This window comes from Oncorhynchus mykiss, chromosome 2 (assembly GCF_057628025.1).
Source record: "Oncorhynchus mykiss isolate SJ-2025 chromosome 2, ASM5762802v1, whole genome shotgun sequence".
NCBI lineage: Eukaryota > Metazoa > Chordata > Actinopteri > Salmoniformes > Salmonidae > Oncorhynchus > Oncorhynchus mykiss.
In genome coordinates this window covers 84,350,303-84,368,542 of record NC_143023.1, presented here as the reverse complement: position 1 = coordinate 84,368,542, position 18,240 = coordinate 84,350,303, and the positions used below count along the sequence as shown (strand labels likewise).

Here is an 18,240-nt window from a genome sequence, read left to right as displayed (position 1 = left end):
AGACTGTGCCCTTTAAAAACAGCCATAAGCCATATTTTATTAGTTCAATGCATTGCACCGACATGCTAAAACAATGGAGGAAGCATGAGCAATGCAAACTGGTCAGCAGTGAATGAAAGGAAACAGCTCTGTACTCTACTCGGTTTGATCCAACCATTTTTCTGAGCAATTGATGAGTTGGTGGCTTTCAGATTTCCCAACCTTTTTAGGTTTTCACTCTCAGAATCACACTTTTTTTCATAGAAAAACACAATTGGATGTTCTGGGTAGGCTACACAACAATGCTATCTAGGAAATGTAGTTTATTTTTTAATTTTATGTACCTACCCTTTAATTCAAGTACACATTCACCTAGCACTGTTGTTTTGTTAGCTGTGTTTCTGTAGCTCACATGTATTTTTAATTTTTTAATTTCACCTTTATTTAACCAGGTAGGCTAGTTGAGAACAAGTTCTCATTTACAACTGCGACCTGGCCAAGATAAAGCATAGCAATTCGACACATACAACAACACAGAGTTACACATGGAATAAACAAAACATACAGTCAATAATACAGTAGACCAAAAGAAAACAAAAAGTCTATATACAGTGAGTGCAAATGAGGTAAGTTAAGGAAATAAATAGGCCATGGTGGCGAAGTAATTACAATATAGGAATAAAACACTGGAATGGTAGATCGGCAGAAGATGAATGTGCCGGTTGAGATACTGGGGTGCAAAGGAGCAAAATAAATAAATACCAGTATGGGGATGAGGTAAGTAGATAGATGGGCTGTTTACATATGGGCTAAGAAACAAAGAGATCTTCTGTTGAATCTGACAATTAATCTTAATGGTTGTACAGTCGTCTCAAATAAAATTGTGAAGGACGTCGGCGTTACTCTGGACCCTGATCTCTCTTTTGAAGAACATATCAAGACCATTTCAAGGACAGCTTTTTTCCATCTACGTAACATTGCAAAAATCAGAAACTTTCTGTCCAAAAATGATACAGAAAAATTAATCCATGCTTTTGTCACTTCTAGGTTAGACTACTGCAATGCTCTACTTTCCGGCTACCCGGATAAAGCACTAAATAAACTTCAGTTAGTGCTAAATACGGCTGCTAGAATCCTGACTAGAACTAAAAAATTTGATCATATTACTCCAGTGCTAGCCTCCCTACACTGGCTTCCTGTCAAAGCAAGGGCTGATTTCAAGGTTTTACTGCTAACCTACAAAGCATTACATGGGCTTGCTCCTACCTCTCTCTCTGATTTGGTCCTGCCGTACATACCTACACGTACGCTACGGTCACAAGACGCAGGCCTCCTAATGGTCCCTAGAATTTCTAAGCAAACAGCTGGAGGCAGGGCTTTCTCCTATAGAGCTCCATTTTTATGGAACGGTATGCCTACCCATGTCAGAGACGCAAACTCGGTATCAACCTTTAAGTTTTTACAGAAGACTCATCTCTTCAGTGGGTCATATGATTGAGTATAGTCTGTCCCAGGAGTGGGAAGGTGAACGGAAAGGCTCTGGAGCAACGAACCACCCTTGCTGTCTCTGCCTGGCCAGTTCCCCTCTTTCCACTGGGATTCTCTGCCTCTAATCCTATTACAGGGGCTGAGTCACTGGCTTACTGGGGTTCTCTCATACCGTCCCTGGGACGGGTGCGTCACCTGAGTGGGTTGAGTCACTGATGTGGTCATCCTGTCTGGCGACGAGTATGAAGCGAGGGCCAACCAACGAGAGTGTACAGGTCGCAATGGTGGGTAGTGTATGGGGCTTTGGTGACAAAACGGATGGCACTGTGATAGACTGCATCCAGTTTGTTGAGTAGAGTGTTGGAGGCTATTTTATAGATGACATCATCGAAGTCGAGGATCGGTTGGATGGTCAGTTTTACGAGGGTATGTTTGGCAGCATGAGTGAAGGATGCTTTGTTGTGATATAGGAAGCCAATTCTAGATTTAATTTGGGATTGGAGATGCTTAATGTGAGTCTGGAAGGAGAGTTTACAGTCTAACCAGACACCCAGGTGTCCACGTATTCTAAGTCAGAGCCGTCCAGAGTAGTGATGCTGGACGGGCGAGCAGGTGCGGGCAGCGATCGATTGAAAAGCATGCATTTAGTTTTACTTGCGTTTAAGAGCAGTTGGAGGCCACGGAAGGAGAGTTGTATGGCATTGAAGCTCGTCTGGAGGTTAGTTAACACAGTGTCCAAGGGGCCAGAAGTATACAGAATGGTGTCGTCTGCATAGAGGTGGATCAGAGAATCACCAGCAGCAAGAGCGACATCATTGATGTATACAGAAAAGAGAGTTGGCCCGAGAATTGAACCCTGTGGCAGAAGTAGTTGGTAAACCAGGCGAGGCAATCATTTGAGAAACCAAGGCTGTCGAGTCTGCCAATAAGAATGTTGTGATTGAGAGTCGAAAGCCTTGGCCAGGTCGATGAATACGGCTGCACAGTAATGTCTCTTATCGATGGCGGTTATGATGTCGTTTAGAACCTTGAGCGTGGCTGAGGTGCACCCATGACCAGCTCTGAAACCAGATTGCATAGCAGAGAAGGTATGGTGGAATTCGAATGGTCAGTAATCTGTTTGTTAACTTGGCTTTCGAAGACCTTAGAAAGACAGGGTAGGATAGATATAGGTCTGAAGCTGTTAGGGTCTAGAGTGTCACCCCCTTTGAAGAGGGGGATGACCGCTGCAGCTTTCCAATCTTTGTGAATCTCAGACGATACGAAAGAGAGGTTGAACAGGCTAGTAACAGGGGTTGCAACAATTTCGGCAGATCATTTTAGAAAGAGAGGGTCCAGATTGTCTAGCCCGGCTGATTTGTAGGGGTCCAGATTTTGCAGCTCTTTCAGAACATCTGCTATCTGGATTTGGGTGAAGGAGATATGGTGGGGGCATTGGCGGGTTGCAGTGGAGGGTGCCGGGCAGTTGACCGGGGTAGGGGTAGCCATGTGGAAAGCATGGCCAGCCGTAGAGAAATGCTTATTGAAATTCTCAATTATAGTGGATTTATAGTGGATTTATGTGATGGATCTTGCAAAACAAATGCCCACTGGATTAATGCAAATAATCCTGATATGATTCTGCCAGGTATGCTAGGACAGCAGAGTCCCTGCCCATCTTCCGAAAACATCTGAAACCCTACCTCTTCAAAGAGAAGCCCACGGCTGTTTTATTCATTCAATTTCTATGGCAGAACATGCAGTCAGAAGCGTACATGTTACTATTCAAAACGGATAATACGGTGACCGTGGTCATTTGGCTGGCCAATTACAGTCATCCAAAATTCCATGACCATCACAGCACCAGTGGTGGCAACAGTTTAGCAGCAGCGGTGTGCCACAGCTAAATTAATACAGGGGGAAACACTGCTGACCTAGGACCTGTTAGTGTCAGACAAGACTAGATTGTGAGGCAGGTACATGGGCTCCAAATCGCTGTTTCGCACCCTGCCAACTCCTCATCGCTGTCAAAACAACTAGGCTCTGGATTTGGCTCTCCCTCCCAGCTCTGGAAGAGCAGCACCGGCAGAGGTGGCCTCTCCACATTGGCCCCCTTATCCCTTTGCTCAACACCACCTCCATCCCTAAATACCTCAAAGGGCTCCTTGAGAAGGCTTTCTGCACCTGTGGGTTCAGTCTGTGTGGGTTCACCTGCATAGGTGGACTGGTTTAGTTCCTCCCTGTAACTTGGATAACCTCTGAAATATACCAGCAGCAGACTAGAACTATATAGTAGAACTATGAACCAGGAAGTATCTATTTCTGGGATTCTCATTTCATACAAGGTGTATGTTTCCTCAAACTGAATGTAGTGGAACTTCAAAAACACCTCTGGAGTTAGTCCTCAAGTTCCAAAAATAAATCTCGGCTGAAAACAGGGGGTCAGAATAAGACTTTAAACAGCACATGAGAGGGGAGAGGAGAACAGTCCCACTACTGGAACACTGAGGTCAAGAAGAACCAGAAAAGCAGAGTAAACATTTCCCAGATTTCAGTGGACAAAGTATCTTGGTCTCCTTGTTTGCTCTGGCAGGACAATATCACCCTTTTGAGACTGGCTGGAATTGAGCCGAGCCTGAAAGTTAACTTTAGAAGCGCTCAATGTGGTAATTCCCCACACTGACTCACTGCTCACAGGGACCAAAGGATTTACTCTCAAGGTCCTGGAAATCCAAACCGCAAGGCTCTAGTCTGGAGGAGGACACATCATGCGAGACCAGAGGAGGAGCAAGGAGCACTCCCCCAGAATTACAGCTCCGTGGCACACTTCACCTCACTACAACCCAGAAATGACTCAAGTTTGGGCAGGGTGGGGGGGGTTTGCTGGGTGATTCAAGCCAGACAGTCAACACAGGATGTGCCATGTCACCGGTGTGCAGTATGCTAGTGTGCTTCCAGAGAAGCCTATAATTAGATGTGCTAGAGCAATGTGGATACTCATATTATCCTCGCCACAGGAAATGCTATGCATGCATCTCTGTTACATAGTGTATGCATAAATAAAACTCAGCACATTAAGAACTAGCCTATCACATTTCAGTGTCGGGAACTTTTACGGCACCAATTACGAATGGGAGAAGGGCATTGACATTAACAAATCATGGACATTATAGAAATAGCTAAGTGACATCAAGAGTGAGATGCAATGCAAACAAGTCAAGCTTTTCTCAAGATGAAGCCTGTGAATCAATATGTTTATTGTGTAGGCCTATTCAGGTGTCCTTAAATCAAACCCCCAGCACAGTGTTTGTATGGGTAAGAAATAGAGGTTGACCGATTAATCGGAATGGCCGCTTAATTAGGGCCGATTTCAAGTTTTCATAACAATCAGAAATATGTATTTTTGGACACCGATTTGGCCGATTTTTTGTTTTGTTTACACACCTTTATTTAACTAGGCAAGTCGGTTAAGAACACATTCTTATTTTCAATGACGGCCTAGGAATGGTGGGTTAACTGCCTTGTTCAGGGGCAGAACGACAGATTTTTACCTTGTCAGCTCGGGGATTCAATCTTTCAACTTTACAGTTAACGCTCTAACCACCTGCCTTACATTGTACTCCACGAAGAGCCTGCCCGTTACGCGAATGCAGTAAGAAGCCAAGGTAAGTTGCTAGCTAGCATTAAACTTATCTTATAAAAACAATCAATCATAATCACTAGTTAAACTAGTAATATCATCAACCAAGTGTAGTTATCTAGCGTGTCCTGTGTTGCATATAATCGATGCGGTGCGTATTCGCGAAAAAGGACTGTCGTTGCTCCAATGTGTACCTAACCATAAACATCAATGCTTTCTTAAAATCAATACACAGAAGTATATATTTTTAAACCTGCATATTTAGCTTAAATAAATCCAGGTTAGCAGCCAATATTAACCAGGTGAAATTGTGTCACTTCTCTTGCGTTCATTGCACGCAGAGTCAGGGTTTGTGCAACAGTTTGGGCCCCCTGGCTCGTTGCGAACTAATTTGACAGATTTTTTTTTTTTTTTTTTACATAATTATGACATAACATTGAAGGTGGTGCAATGTAACAGGAATATTTAGACTTATGGATGCCACCCGTTAGATAAAATACGGAACGGTTCCGTATTTCACTGAAGGAATAAACGTATTGTTTTTGAGATTATCGTTTCTGGATTCGACCATATTAATGACCTTAAGGCTCGTATTTCTGTGTGTTATAATTAAGTCTATGATTTGAGAGAGCAGTCTGACTGAGCGATGGTCGGCACCAGCAGGCTCGTTAGCGTTCATTCAAATAGCACTTTCGTGCGTTTTGCCAGCAGCTCTTCGCAATGCTTCAAGCATTGCGCTGTTTATGACTTCAAGCCTACCAACTCCCGAGATTAGGCTGGTGTAACCGATGTGAAATGGCTAGCTAGTTAGCGGGGTGTGCGCTAATAGCGTTTCAAATGTCACTCGCTCTGAGACTTGGAGTGGTTGTTCCCATTGCTCTGCAAGGGCAGCGACTTTTGTGGAGCGATGGGTAACGCTGCTTCAAGGGTGGCTGTTGTCGATGTGTTCCTGGTTCGAGCCCAGGTAGGAGCGAGGAGAGGGACGGAAGCTATACTGTTACACTGGCAATAATAAAGTGCCTATAAGAACATCCAATAGTCAAAGGTATATGAAATACAAATCACATAGAGAGAAATACTCCTAAAATTCCTATAATAACTACAACCTAAAACCTCTTACCTGGGAATATTGAAGACTCATGTTAAAAGGAACCACCAGCTTTCATATGTTCTCATGTTCTGAGCAAGGAACTTAAATGTTAGCTTTCTTACATGGCACATATTGCACTTTTACTTTCTTCTCCAACACTGTTGTTGCATTGTTTAAACCAAATTGAACACGTTTCATTATTTATTTGAGGCTAAATTGATTTTATTGATGTATTATATAAAGTAAAAATAAATGTTCATTCAGTACTGTTGTAAATGTCATTATTGCCAATGACTGGAACGAACTACAAAAATCTCTGAAATTGGAAACACCCATCTCCCTCACTAGCTTTAAGCACCAGCTGTCAGAGCAGCTCACAGATTACTGCACCTGTACATAGCCCATCTATAATTTAGCCCAAACAACTACCTCTCCCCCTACTGCATTTATTTATTTTGCCCCTTTGCACCCCATTATTTCTCTCTACTTTGCACATTCTTCCACTGCAAATCTACCATTCTAGTGTTTTACTTGCTATATGGTATTTACTTCACCACCATGGCCTTTTTTTTGCCTTTACCTCCCTTATCACACATCATTTGCTCACATCGTATATAGACTTATTTTCTACTGTATTATTGACTGTATGTTTGTTTTATTCCATGTGTTGTTTTATGTGTCGAACTGCTTTGATTTATCTTGGCCAGGTCGCAATTGTAAATGAGAACTTGTTCTCAACTTGCCTACCCGGTTAAATAAAGGTGAAATAAAATAAATAAATAAATTACAACAACAAAACATTTTTTAAATTAAAATCGGCATCGGCTTTTTATGGTCCTCCAATAAATCGGTATCGGCGTTGAAAAATAATAATAATAAATAATTGATCGACCTCTAGTAAGAAACAAATGAAATACAAAGAAGCAGCAAAACATAATTTGCATCATTCTCTGCCTCACAAAGCAAATATGTTGTGGCATCTGGACACATGGCAGGCTTTCACATGTACAAATAGTACACACACACACACACACAAATTTAAAGGGTACACACAAACGCAAACACTCACAGACAAACACACACACGCACAATCAGGCAAATTAACACATTCATATGAGGTTGGATTACATCACTCTGGTTAGCAAATGTAGCGGATTACATGTTTGAATGGACATCCTCGCTGTCCATTGGTTGTTTGACATTTAACCTTTATTTAACTAGGCAAGTCAGTTAAGAACAAATTATTAATTACGTAAGACGGCCTACCCTGGCCAAACCCTAACAACGCTGGGCCAATTGTGTGCGCCGCCCTATGGGACTCCCAATCACGGACGGTTGTGATACAGCCTGGAATTGAACCAGGGTCTGTAGTGACGACCTCTAGCACTGAGATGCAGTGCCTTAAACCACTCGGGAGCCAAAACATGGAGTGGACTTTAGAGACATTAATTCATGACATATATTCTGCCGGTTCAGAGGATCTTGGAGAGATGGTCTGAGGTCCCAGACACAATAAGCAGACAAAGTGCCCAGGCTTCAACCTAAGACTAAGTGTTCATTCTCCACAGCAGATGATCAACGCCTTTAGACTGAGAAAGGAGCAAATAAACCCTCAATCATCCAATTTCTCCCTCCTCCTTTACCTCCTTCTCCAGATTCTGCTTCCCTTTGTCATTCCCCTCTCTCCTTCTTTGTTCCAGAAAGAAGCGTTCTCCTGGTGAACTCCGTGACGGGAGCCTCCAGAGACTGTTCCGGAAAGGGCTCCCCATGCTCCAGACACTCTGCTGTCTGAACTAAAACACAGCATGATGACGGCATGATGTCATCCCCTCCACAGAGCAGTCAGGTGGTGTAGAGGAAGTGAATACCACTCCTGGGGGACCAGAGGAACCTGGGTAATCACAGTGGTACAGCTAGTGTGTCATCACACAATCATCCTTCTCTTGGTGCTCCTGGGATGAGGCTGTTTAAGGTAGAGTAGTCTCAGTGACAGACGAATAGCTAACGAGCGCATGCAAAATGTGATTCTAGAGGGACTGGGAACTGAGGCAAAATTGGACAAAGAAGAAGAGATCAATTATGACGTCTGGACACAAAACATGTTTCATTCTTGCTCACATTAGGCCTATGACTGCCCTTTTCTGAGCAAGAAAAAAAGGTTTTATTTTCATTGTTGGACATAAAATACTTTCTTTTTTTTAAAGCAACTCCAAGTGATTTTAATGTAATAAATCTGTTCAAGTATTCCCACGCATAATAGAGACACACTTGATCATATACAAACATAAGCAAGGTTTGTGTTTTAGTCAAACATATCTGTTTGGGATTCTTGCGGTCAATTTGCAGTCTACAAATTATTTGTAATCATGTTTCTGCCCACCGACCATCCGCTCAGCAATTATTTTTTTATAATAATTTTAAAAATCTAGTTGATGATCCCTGATATACAGGGTCAGTTCCAATACCATATTTACACTGTACAGAGATACTGGAGTGATGGAGGCAGACATGTAAAGGGGTAAGGTGACTAGGCCTCAGGTTATAAGATAAACAGTAGCAGCAGCTTGTATGTGTTATGCAGTTATGGGGCACATACAGACTATGGACCTGGACATACTACGTAAGTTCTATATCATTATTTTCACAAGTCGCTCTTACTGGACCTTTACTGGGCTTTCAAAGGGAAACCCAGGAGCGAGCTCCCCAATGATGCGAGCCTACCAGACGAGCTAAATGTCTTTTATGCTCGCTTCGAGGCAAGCAACACTGAAGCATCCAAGAGAGCACCAGCTGTTCCGGACGATTGTGTGATCCCGCTCTCCGTAGCCGATGTGAGCAAGGTCAACATTCACAAAGCCGCAGGGCCAGACGGATTACCAGGACGTGTACTCAAAGCATGTGCCAACCAACTGGCAAGTGGCTTCACTGACATTTTCAACCTCTCCCTGGCCGAGTCTGTAATACCTACATATTTCAGACCACCATAGTCCCTGCGCCCAAAGAAGCGAAGATACCCTGCCAAAATGATTACCGCCCCGTAGCACTTCACAGTACTGATGTGAGTGCTACGGGGCGGTAGCCGTGAAGTGCTCGAAAGGCTGGTAATGGCTAACACCATTATCCCAGAAACCCTAGACCCACTCCAATCCGCATACCGCCCCAACAGATCCACAGATGACGCAATGTCTATTGCACTCCACACTGCCCTTTCACACCTGGACAAAAAGGAACACCTATGTGAGAATGCTATTCAAATAAAAGTAACAAGTAATTTAAGACCAGCAGTAAAATAACAATAGTGAGACTATATAAAGGGGGGTACCGGTACAGAGTCAATGTGCGGGGGCACCGGTTAGTTGAGGTAATATGTACATGAAGGTAGAGTTAAAGTGACTATGCATAGATGGTAAAAACAGAGAGTAGCAGCTGTATAAAAGAGGGGGAGAGGCGGGGCAATGCAAATAGTCTGGGTAGCCATTTGATTAGATGTTTAGGAGTCTTATGACTTGGGGATAGAAGTGGTTTAGAAGCCTCTTGGACCTAGACTTGGCGCTCCGGTACCACATGCCTTGCGGTAGCAGAGGGAACAGTCTATGACTAGGGTGGTTGGAGTCTGACAATTTTTAAGGCCTTCCTCTGACACCGCCTGGTACAGAGGTCCTGGATGGTAGGAAGCTTGGCCCCGGTGAAGTACCTGGCCGTTCCCCCTACCCTCTGTAGTGCCTTACAGTCGGAGGCTGAGCAGTTGCCATACCACAGGCAGTGATGCAACCAGCCAGGATGCTCTCGATGGTGCAGCTGTAGAACCTTTTGAGGATCTGAGGACCCATACAAATCTTGTCAATTTAATTAGACATGTGATATCTTCTGAATTGGAAAGCAATTGTTCATTAAATTCATCCCAACCTGGACTATGGATTTGTTAGGGAACTCAGTCACTGACAAACGGGAAAATAATTAATTAGCCTACAGTAGTAACTGCAAATCTCTTAACTACTCATGGGGAATATTTAGCAGCAACAAAGGATTACTCTTAACACATTTCTATTAGTAACAGGAGCCGTGTAATTTGATTGTGTGGCCAGTGTGTGTTTGCTTTGGGGTGTTATGCCTCCACGTGCTCGATTACAGGAGCCTGCCAGGCCAGTCAGTCACCTGGATTAGGCTACCTCTCAAATCTCAGCTCAGACATCACAGCCCTCCTAGCTTCTAACATGTCTTGTTAGTAGTGGATTGTGAGTAAGTCATAAATTCACTTGGTTACATGGTTCCAGGGATATTGGACTATCTTTCAAAGCATTTGCATACTTTACTGCAATAGTAGGGTGTGTGGTGGCGTATCTCCAGGTACTCATTAGATTAGATGTCTAAAAAAAACAATCTGAAACCTGGGTGCAAACAGAGCCACACAGCGAGTAGTTTTCTAGTTTCCAAGGCTTAGTCATGTCAACTGTGGAATGGTGGAGCGGTAGAGGAGGAGGCCTCAGCCTCAGACCAGGAACATGTTTGCTTTTCTTCATCTGTTATCCTTTTGTTTGAGAAAGAGTCAATTATTATGTGGGATGAGCCATAATACTCCTCCTTACCAATAATATTACAACACAGACTCTCTCTGTTGGTTTCCATCGTGAAATATCTCACTTGCCAGTCAGAGAGGATTCAAGTTCCCCGTGACCATGTTCATGATACAAAACAAACACAGAATGTTAAAAGGATCCCTGGAGGCTTTAACTCGCTCTCGCCACTTAGGCTAAAACGTACGATTGATAGGTTAGAGGTCCGCACATGAACAGTAGCTAGGCTATATCCCACAGTATTATGACATATCTGCATAACACAAAGCAGCTAGTCTAAACTCAATTGGCTTTCATAGTAGTCATGCATGGGAACCTACAGCTCTCTGCACTCTACTCCATTATTGTTCTTCATATTAATTACAAAGCCACTGTTTAAACTTTGGAGAGCCTCAGCAAATAGCCAGAATTCCAGGCCGCTTGGCTGGGCGCTAAAGATAACCGCAAATGGCGCAGTACATCATACAATCTTAAGAATGAGGAGTGAACTGCACTGTAACATTTCATGCATTTTAGGGTGAACTGCAAGATTTCGGGATGTCAAAATCCTTGCAGAATTTATGTTTATGACCATCCAGAGCCAAATGTGTTGTCTCCTGCCACGAAGATGGATTTTCTAAGTAAGAGATCTTAAAAGCAGCAGTTGATGAAATACCTCTTGGTTGAAAAATTGTTGGAGAATAAATCAATAAATGCAGTCAACTCACAGCAATGTTACAATGAGCCATGGAAAGTTCAATGGACATTTCAGTAGGTCCCAAATATGAACAAATGTCCTGCATTACAAACATTGGCAAATGGACAATGTAAGTATATTGGGGCTATCAAGCTGACACTGTTATTCTCATTCGAAAGTGATATTGCAACGATGGTAATTCCATGACAACAGGGTCATGATCAGTAATGTAGTGACTAGCATTTTACCGCTCAGGCCTCCGACATGTCTTTCTCGTGCCACACACAGTCCCAGAGCACACCAGAGACATAATCCTGCAGCCTACAGTACACACACACACACACACACACACACACACACACACACACACACACACACACACAAGCTTTAATCCCGCTGCGTGGTGGAATTATGAGCAGCTCAGAGGGTAGAAAACCAGTGGACCTTATGGTCCATCATGGAAGGACCAGAGAGACCGAGAGAAGCAGACCCCACCGGCCCTCTGCCCCCAGGGCCCTGGATCTCTGGGCCTGTGACCAGGGCAGCTTTGACCCGTTGGACCTCACCATGACCTGTGACCTCAGGTCATATGGACAGACAGGCAGTAAAACAGCTGTTGCCCCAGCAGGCCTCCAGACAGCACTGGAGAAGTCTCCTCTCACAGTCTCCTCTCACAGAACCAGGCCCAAGTTCACTGTTATTATTCCAGTAAGAGGGAATGGTTGGGCCAGGCTTCATAAAGCCAGGAATAGCCCGTTTCCAGCTAATGTTTGAGCTCAAGGAATCTCAGTCTTAGCACACTCATTTGTTGGGATAAGTTATTGACATGTCACTAAGGAGTTGTCTTAACAAAGAGTAGACACAGAAGACAATGCAAGGCTATATCCCCTTCTCATCAATCAATAGGAAAAACCTGCTAAAGAAAGAATCTACCCTCACCATACCTAAGCAGCATTGGAGTGTTAGGCCACCTCTCATTAGAAAGCTTCAAGCCAACAACAGGCCAGGCCAACTTGGCCAAGACGGACAGGAGAAGTGGGAAAGGACTGGTTTAACTTGTGAATGGCTTTCCTAAGAGTAAGAGGACTTGCTGCCAGCTGCACTCAGCGCAGCACCACACATCCTGAGCCATAGGAAGAGAGGTTTTCCTGTGTGAATGGAGCAACGCTGCTGTCGATTAATTAAAATGGGAAGGTAACCAAAGCCCTGCACTGTGCAGAGCCATGAAGCACGCTGATAGCTTTACCTGAAAGCATGAAAACCGATTCCTACTGAATTACTCTTGAATCCCAAAGTGACTTTACGGGCTGCAGGCGCTAGTTAAATTGACGCTTGGCCAAACGTGGTGTGAAGAAGCCTGCACACTGGACAAATAGTCGACCTACAAAACAAAGCCTCAATCCTAATCAATCTGTGGAGTCCCACTCGTTGACTCACACGCCTGTAGGCCTATTCCTACTACCATCTCCCTCCGCCTGCCCCCTCTTCTGGCATCCCCCACTACTGTCGCTAAGGAAGTGAGGAAGTGAGGAACAGGATGAGGGGTGAGTGAAAGGAAGTGACAGTGTGCTTTGATGAGCAGTGGACGACAATGGGGGGAGAGGGTGGCAATGGACTGGAGCTGGGGGAAGGTTATCTCTGAGACACACAATGGTGGGCAGAACACAAAACCCTGAGGGAAGGAGGGATGGGCCACCATGGGCATGGAGGGAAAGTCTGACATTCTGACAAGCAGGGACATTTTTGTTAATCTGTTCCATTCTTTTCTTTAGATAAGGTAAAAGAGCCAAGGGCACCTTCAAATGCAGAGTTAGGGAATGTGAAATATGGTGGTTTCAAGAGGCAAAAGGTTTACATGAGAAGAGGGGCTGGAGTTCGAGGGGTGTGGTGGGAGCAAAAGTTGCAGCTGTTTGCAATATAGCCTGATCGAAAAATCACATTCACCTTATAAAGTGTTCTCTTACATCAAGGACGGAACATTTTAAAAGTGAACTGAAAAAGTGTTGGATGCATGTGACCTGACAGGCAGCGTCAGCCTCCATCTTGAAGGGTATATCTGCTGTGTACTAAACCCTGGGCTGGCACTGCTCCCTGGCGTTTCTGTGCACAGGCATGCTATAATTAATCATGTAGTCTTCAGGGTTTGTCGTTTAGATTTCATCAAAGCACACATAAATATCAGCCAGGGTATCTTATTAAGAGTTGAGGTCACTAAGCTTAGTGGTATAGTATATAGTCTATTCCAGCATGGCATTGACTAATGACAGTATAACAGATGTCATTTCAGGAGTCACTCCTCCTGCCTGCACAGGTAAGTCCACTCCTGCTGAATACTTTCACTGACATGTACCCTGCATTCCAACAAGGGGAGGTTCCAAGCTTGCAATACGACTTATATTGGAAAAAGCTCCCGCACCTTGAAAGTATGCCTTGAAGAACATAATTCCAGTATTAGATGTGGTGATTATCTTGACACCAGTTTCAAGACACTTTTTAGAACAAAATTATTCAATAATGAATTGCGGTGTCGGGATGGATAAAGTTCATCCCCCACGTAGGTGATTACGACAAACAAATTACTCCAAAAGAGAAGCCATGTGGATATATTGTATAAAATATATTCTGTATCTCCACATGGTTTAAACAAAGAATTAGATTTCAAATTTAGACTTCTACAAGAACACTGTCCAGATCAGATATTGCATGTTGTTTATGAGTTAGCCCCACATATTTATGAATGACTTTAGTCTGATGGTCTTTGTGGTAAGCCATTTATTTTATTTCACCTTTATTTATATGCCTTGTATACTGTTGTGCAGGTTAGTTATCATTGTTTTATCATTATCATTGTTTTAGTTTACAATGGAGCCCCTAGTTCCACTCTTTATACCCCTGATACCTCCTTTGTCCCACCCCCCACACATGCGGTGACCTCACCCATTACAACCAGCATGTCCAGAGATACAACCTCTCCCATCATCACCCAGTGCCTGGGCTTACCTCCGCTGTACCCGCACCCCACCATACCCCTGTTTGCGCATTATGCCCTGAATATATTCTACCATGCCCAGAAACCTGCTCCTCTTATTCTCTGTCCCCAACGCCCTAGGCGACCAGTTTTGATAGCCTTCAGCCGCACCCTCATACTACTCCTTCTGTGTTCCGCGGGTGATGTGGAGGTAAACCCAGGCCCTGCATGTCCACAGGCACCCTCATTTGTTGACTTCTGTGATCGAAAAAGCCTTGGTTTCATGCATGTCAACATCAGAAGCCTCCTCCCTAAGTTTGTCTTACTCACTGCTCTAGCACACTCTGCTAACCCTGATGTCCTTGCCGTGTCTGAATCCTGGCTCAGGAAGGCCACCAAAAATTCTGAGATTTCCATACCCAACTATAACATCTTCCGTCAAGATAGAACTGCCAAAGGGGGAGGAGTTGCAGTCTACTGCAGAGATAGCCTGCAAAGTAATGTCATACTTTCCAGGTCCATACCCAAACAGTTCGAACTACTAATTTTGAAAATTACTCTCTCCAGAAATAAGTCTCTCACTGTTGCCGCCTGCTACCGACCCCCCTCAGCTCCCAGCTGTGCCCTGGACACCATTTGTGAATTGATCGCCCCCCATCTAGCTTCAGAGTTTGTTCTGTTAGGTGACCTAAACTGGGATATGCTTAACACCCCACCAGTCCTACAATCTAAGCTAGATGCCCTCAATCTCACTCAAATCATCAAGGAACCCACCAGGTACAACCCTAACTCTGTAAACAAGGGCACCCTCATAGACGTCATCCTGACCAACTGGCCCTCCAAATACACCTCCGCTGTCTTCAACCAGGATCTCAGCGATCACTGCCTCATTGCCTGTATCCGCTACGGAGCCGCAGTCAAACGACCACCCCTCATCACTGTCAAACGCTCCCTAAAACACTTCTGTGAGCAGGCCTTTCTAATCGACCTGGCCCGGGTATCCTGGAAGGACATTGACCTCATCCCGTCAGTTGAGGATGCCTGGTCTTTCTTTAAAAGTAACTTCCTCACCATTTTAGATAAGCATGCTCCGTTCAAAAAATGCAGAACTAAGAACAGATATAGCCCCTGGTTCACTCCAGACCTGACTGCCCTCGACCAGCACAAAAACATCCTGTGGCGGACTGCAATAACATCGAATAGTCCCCGCGATATGCAACTGTTCAGGGAAGTCAGGAACCAATACACACAGTCAGTCAGGAAAGCTAAAGCCAACTTCTTCAGGCAGAAGTTTGCATCCTGTAGCTCCAACTCCAAAAAGTTCTGGGACACTGTGAAGTCCATGGCGAACAAGAGCACCTCCTCCCAGCTGCCCACTGCACTGAGGCTAGGTAACACGGTCACCACCGATAAATCCATGATTATCGAAAACTTCAACAAGCATTTCTCAACGGCTGGCCATGCCTTCCGCCTGGCTACTCCAACCTCGGCCAACAGCCCCCCCCCCGCAGCTACTCGCCCAAGCCTCTCCAGGTTCTCCTTTACCCAAATCCAGATAGCAGATGTTCTGAAAGAGCTGCAAAACCTGGACCCGTACAAATCAGCTGGGCTTGACAATCTGGACCCTCTATTCCTGAAACTATCCGCCGCCATTGTCGCAACCCCTATTACCAGCCTGTTCAACCTCTCTTTCATATCGTCTGAGATCCCCAAGGATTGGAAAGCTGCCGCAGTCATCCCCCTCTTCAAAGGGGGCGACACCCTGGACCCAAACTGCTACAGACCTATATCCATCCTGCCCTGCCTATCTAAGGTCTTCGAAAGCCAAGTCAACAAACAGGTCACTGACCATCTTGAATCCCATACCTTCTCCGCTGTGCAATCTGGTTTCCGAGCCGGTCACAGGTGTACCTCAGCCACGCTCAAGGTACTAAACGATATCATAACCGCCATCGATAAAAGACAGTACTGTGCAGCCGTCTTCATAGACCTTGCCAAGGCTTTCGACTCTGTCAATCACCGTATTCTTATCGGCAGACTCAGTAGCCTCGGTTTCTCAGATGACTGTCTTGCCTGGTTCACCAATTACTTTGCAGACAGAGTTCAGTGTGTCAAATCGGAGGGCATGCTGTCCGGTCCTCTGGCAGTCTCTATGGGGGTGCCACAGGGTTCAATTCTCGGGCCGACTCTTTTCTCTGTATATATCAATGATGTTTCTCATGCTGCGGGCGATTCCCTGATCCACCTCTACGCAGACGACACCATTCTATATACTTCCGGCCCGTCCTTGGACACTGTGCTATCTAACCTCCAAACGAGCTTCAATGCCATACAGCACTCCTTCCGTGGCCTCCAACTGCTCTTAAACGCTAGTAAAACCAAATGCATGCTTTTCAACCGTTCGCTGCCTGCACCCGCACGCCTGACCAGCATCACCACCCTGGATGGTTCCGACCTTGAATATGTGGACATCTATAAGTACCTAGGTGTCTGGCTAGACTGTAAACTCTCCTTCCAGACTCATATCAAACATCTCCAATCTAAAATCAAATCAAGAGTCGGCTTTCTATTCCGCAACAAAGCCTCCTTCACTCACGCCGCCAAACTTACCCTAGTAAAACTGACTATCCTACCGATCCTCGACTTCGGCGATGTCATCTACAAAATTGCTTCCAACACTCTACTCAGCAAACTGGATGCAGTTTATCACAGTGCCATCCGTTTTGTCACTAAAGCACCTTATACCACCCACCACTGCGACTTGTATGCTCTAGTCGGCTGGCCCTCGCTACATATTCGTCGCCAGACCCACTGGCTCCAGGTCATCTACAAGTCCATGCTAGGTAAAGCTCCGCCTTATCTCAGTTCACTGGTTACGATGGCAACACCCATCCGTAGCACGCGCTCCAGCAGGTGTATCTCACTGATCATCCCTAAAGCCAACACCTCATTTGGCCGCCTTTCGTTCCAGTTCCCTGCTGCCTGTGACTGGAACGAATTGCAAAAATCGCTGAAGTTGGAGACTTTTATCTCCCTCACCAACTTCAAACATCTGCTATCTGAGCAGCTAACCGATCGCTGCAGCTGTACATAGTCTATTGGTAAATAGCCCACCCATTTTTCACCTACCTCATCCCCATACTGTTTTTATTTATTTATTTTTCTGCTCTTTTGCACACCAATATATCTACCTGTACATAACCATCTGATCATTTATCACTCCAGTGTTAATCTGCATAATTGTAATTATTCGCCTACCTTCTCATGCCTTTTGCACACAATGTATATAGACTCCCCTTTTTTCTACAGTGTTATTGACTTGTTAATTGTTTACTCCATGTGTAACTCTGTGTTGTCTGTTCACACTGTTATGCCTTATCTTGGCCAGGTCGCAGTTGCAAATGAGAACTTGTTCTCAACTAGCCTACCTGGTTAAATAAAGGTGAAATAAAAAAAATAAAATAAAATAAATTTAACCAGGTAGGCCAGTTGAGAACAAGTTCTCATTTGCAACTGCGACCTGGCCAAGATAAAGCAAGCAGTTCGACATGTACAACAACAGAGTTACACATGGAATAAACAAACATACAGTCAATAATACAGTAGAAAAATCTATATACAGCATGTGCAAATGAGGTAGGATAAGAGAGGTAATAGAGGCAATAAATAGGCCATGGTAGCGAAGTAATTACAATATAGCACTTAAACACTGGAATGGTAGGATGTGCAGAAGATGAATGTACAAGTAGACATACTGGGGTGCAAAGGAGCATGATAAATAAATAAATACAGTATGGGGATGAGGTAGATTGGATGGGCTATTCACAGATGAGCCATGTACAGGTG

General features: G+C 44.5%; 1 protein-coding gene across 50 annotated transcripts in view; it reads right to left on the bottom strand.

Annotated features, from left to right (window-relative positions):
* The window catches only part of LOC110498015 (protein-methionine sulfoxide oxidase mical3a), a 146,324-nt gene that overhangs the window by 80,267 nt on the left and 47,817 nt on the right, over positions 1 to 18,240 (bottom strand). The window contains exon 1 of one of the 50 annotated variants that reach the window (XM_090210544.1): positions 7,820 to 8,067. The exons of the other annotated variants lie outside the window; for them this stretch is intronic. The gene's annotated coding sequence lies outside the window, so the exon portion shown is untranslated. Of the gene's footprint in view, positions 1 to 7,819; positions 8,068 to 18,240 lie in introns of those variants that run through there. 50 annotated transcript variants of the gene reach the window in all.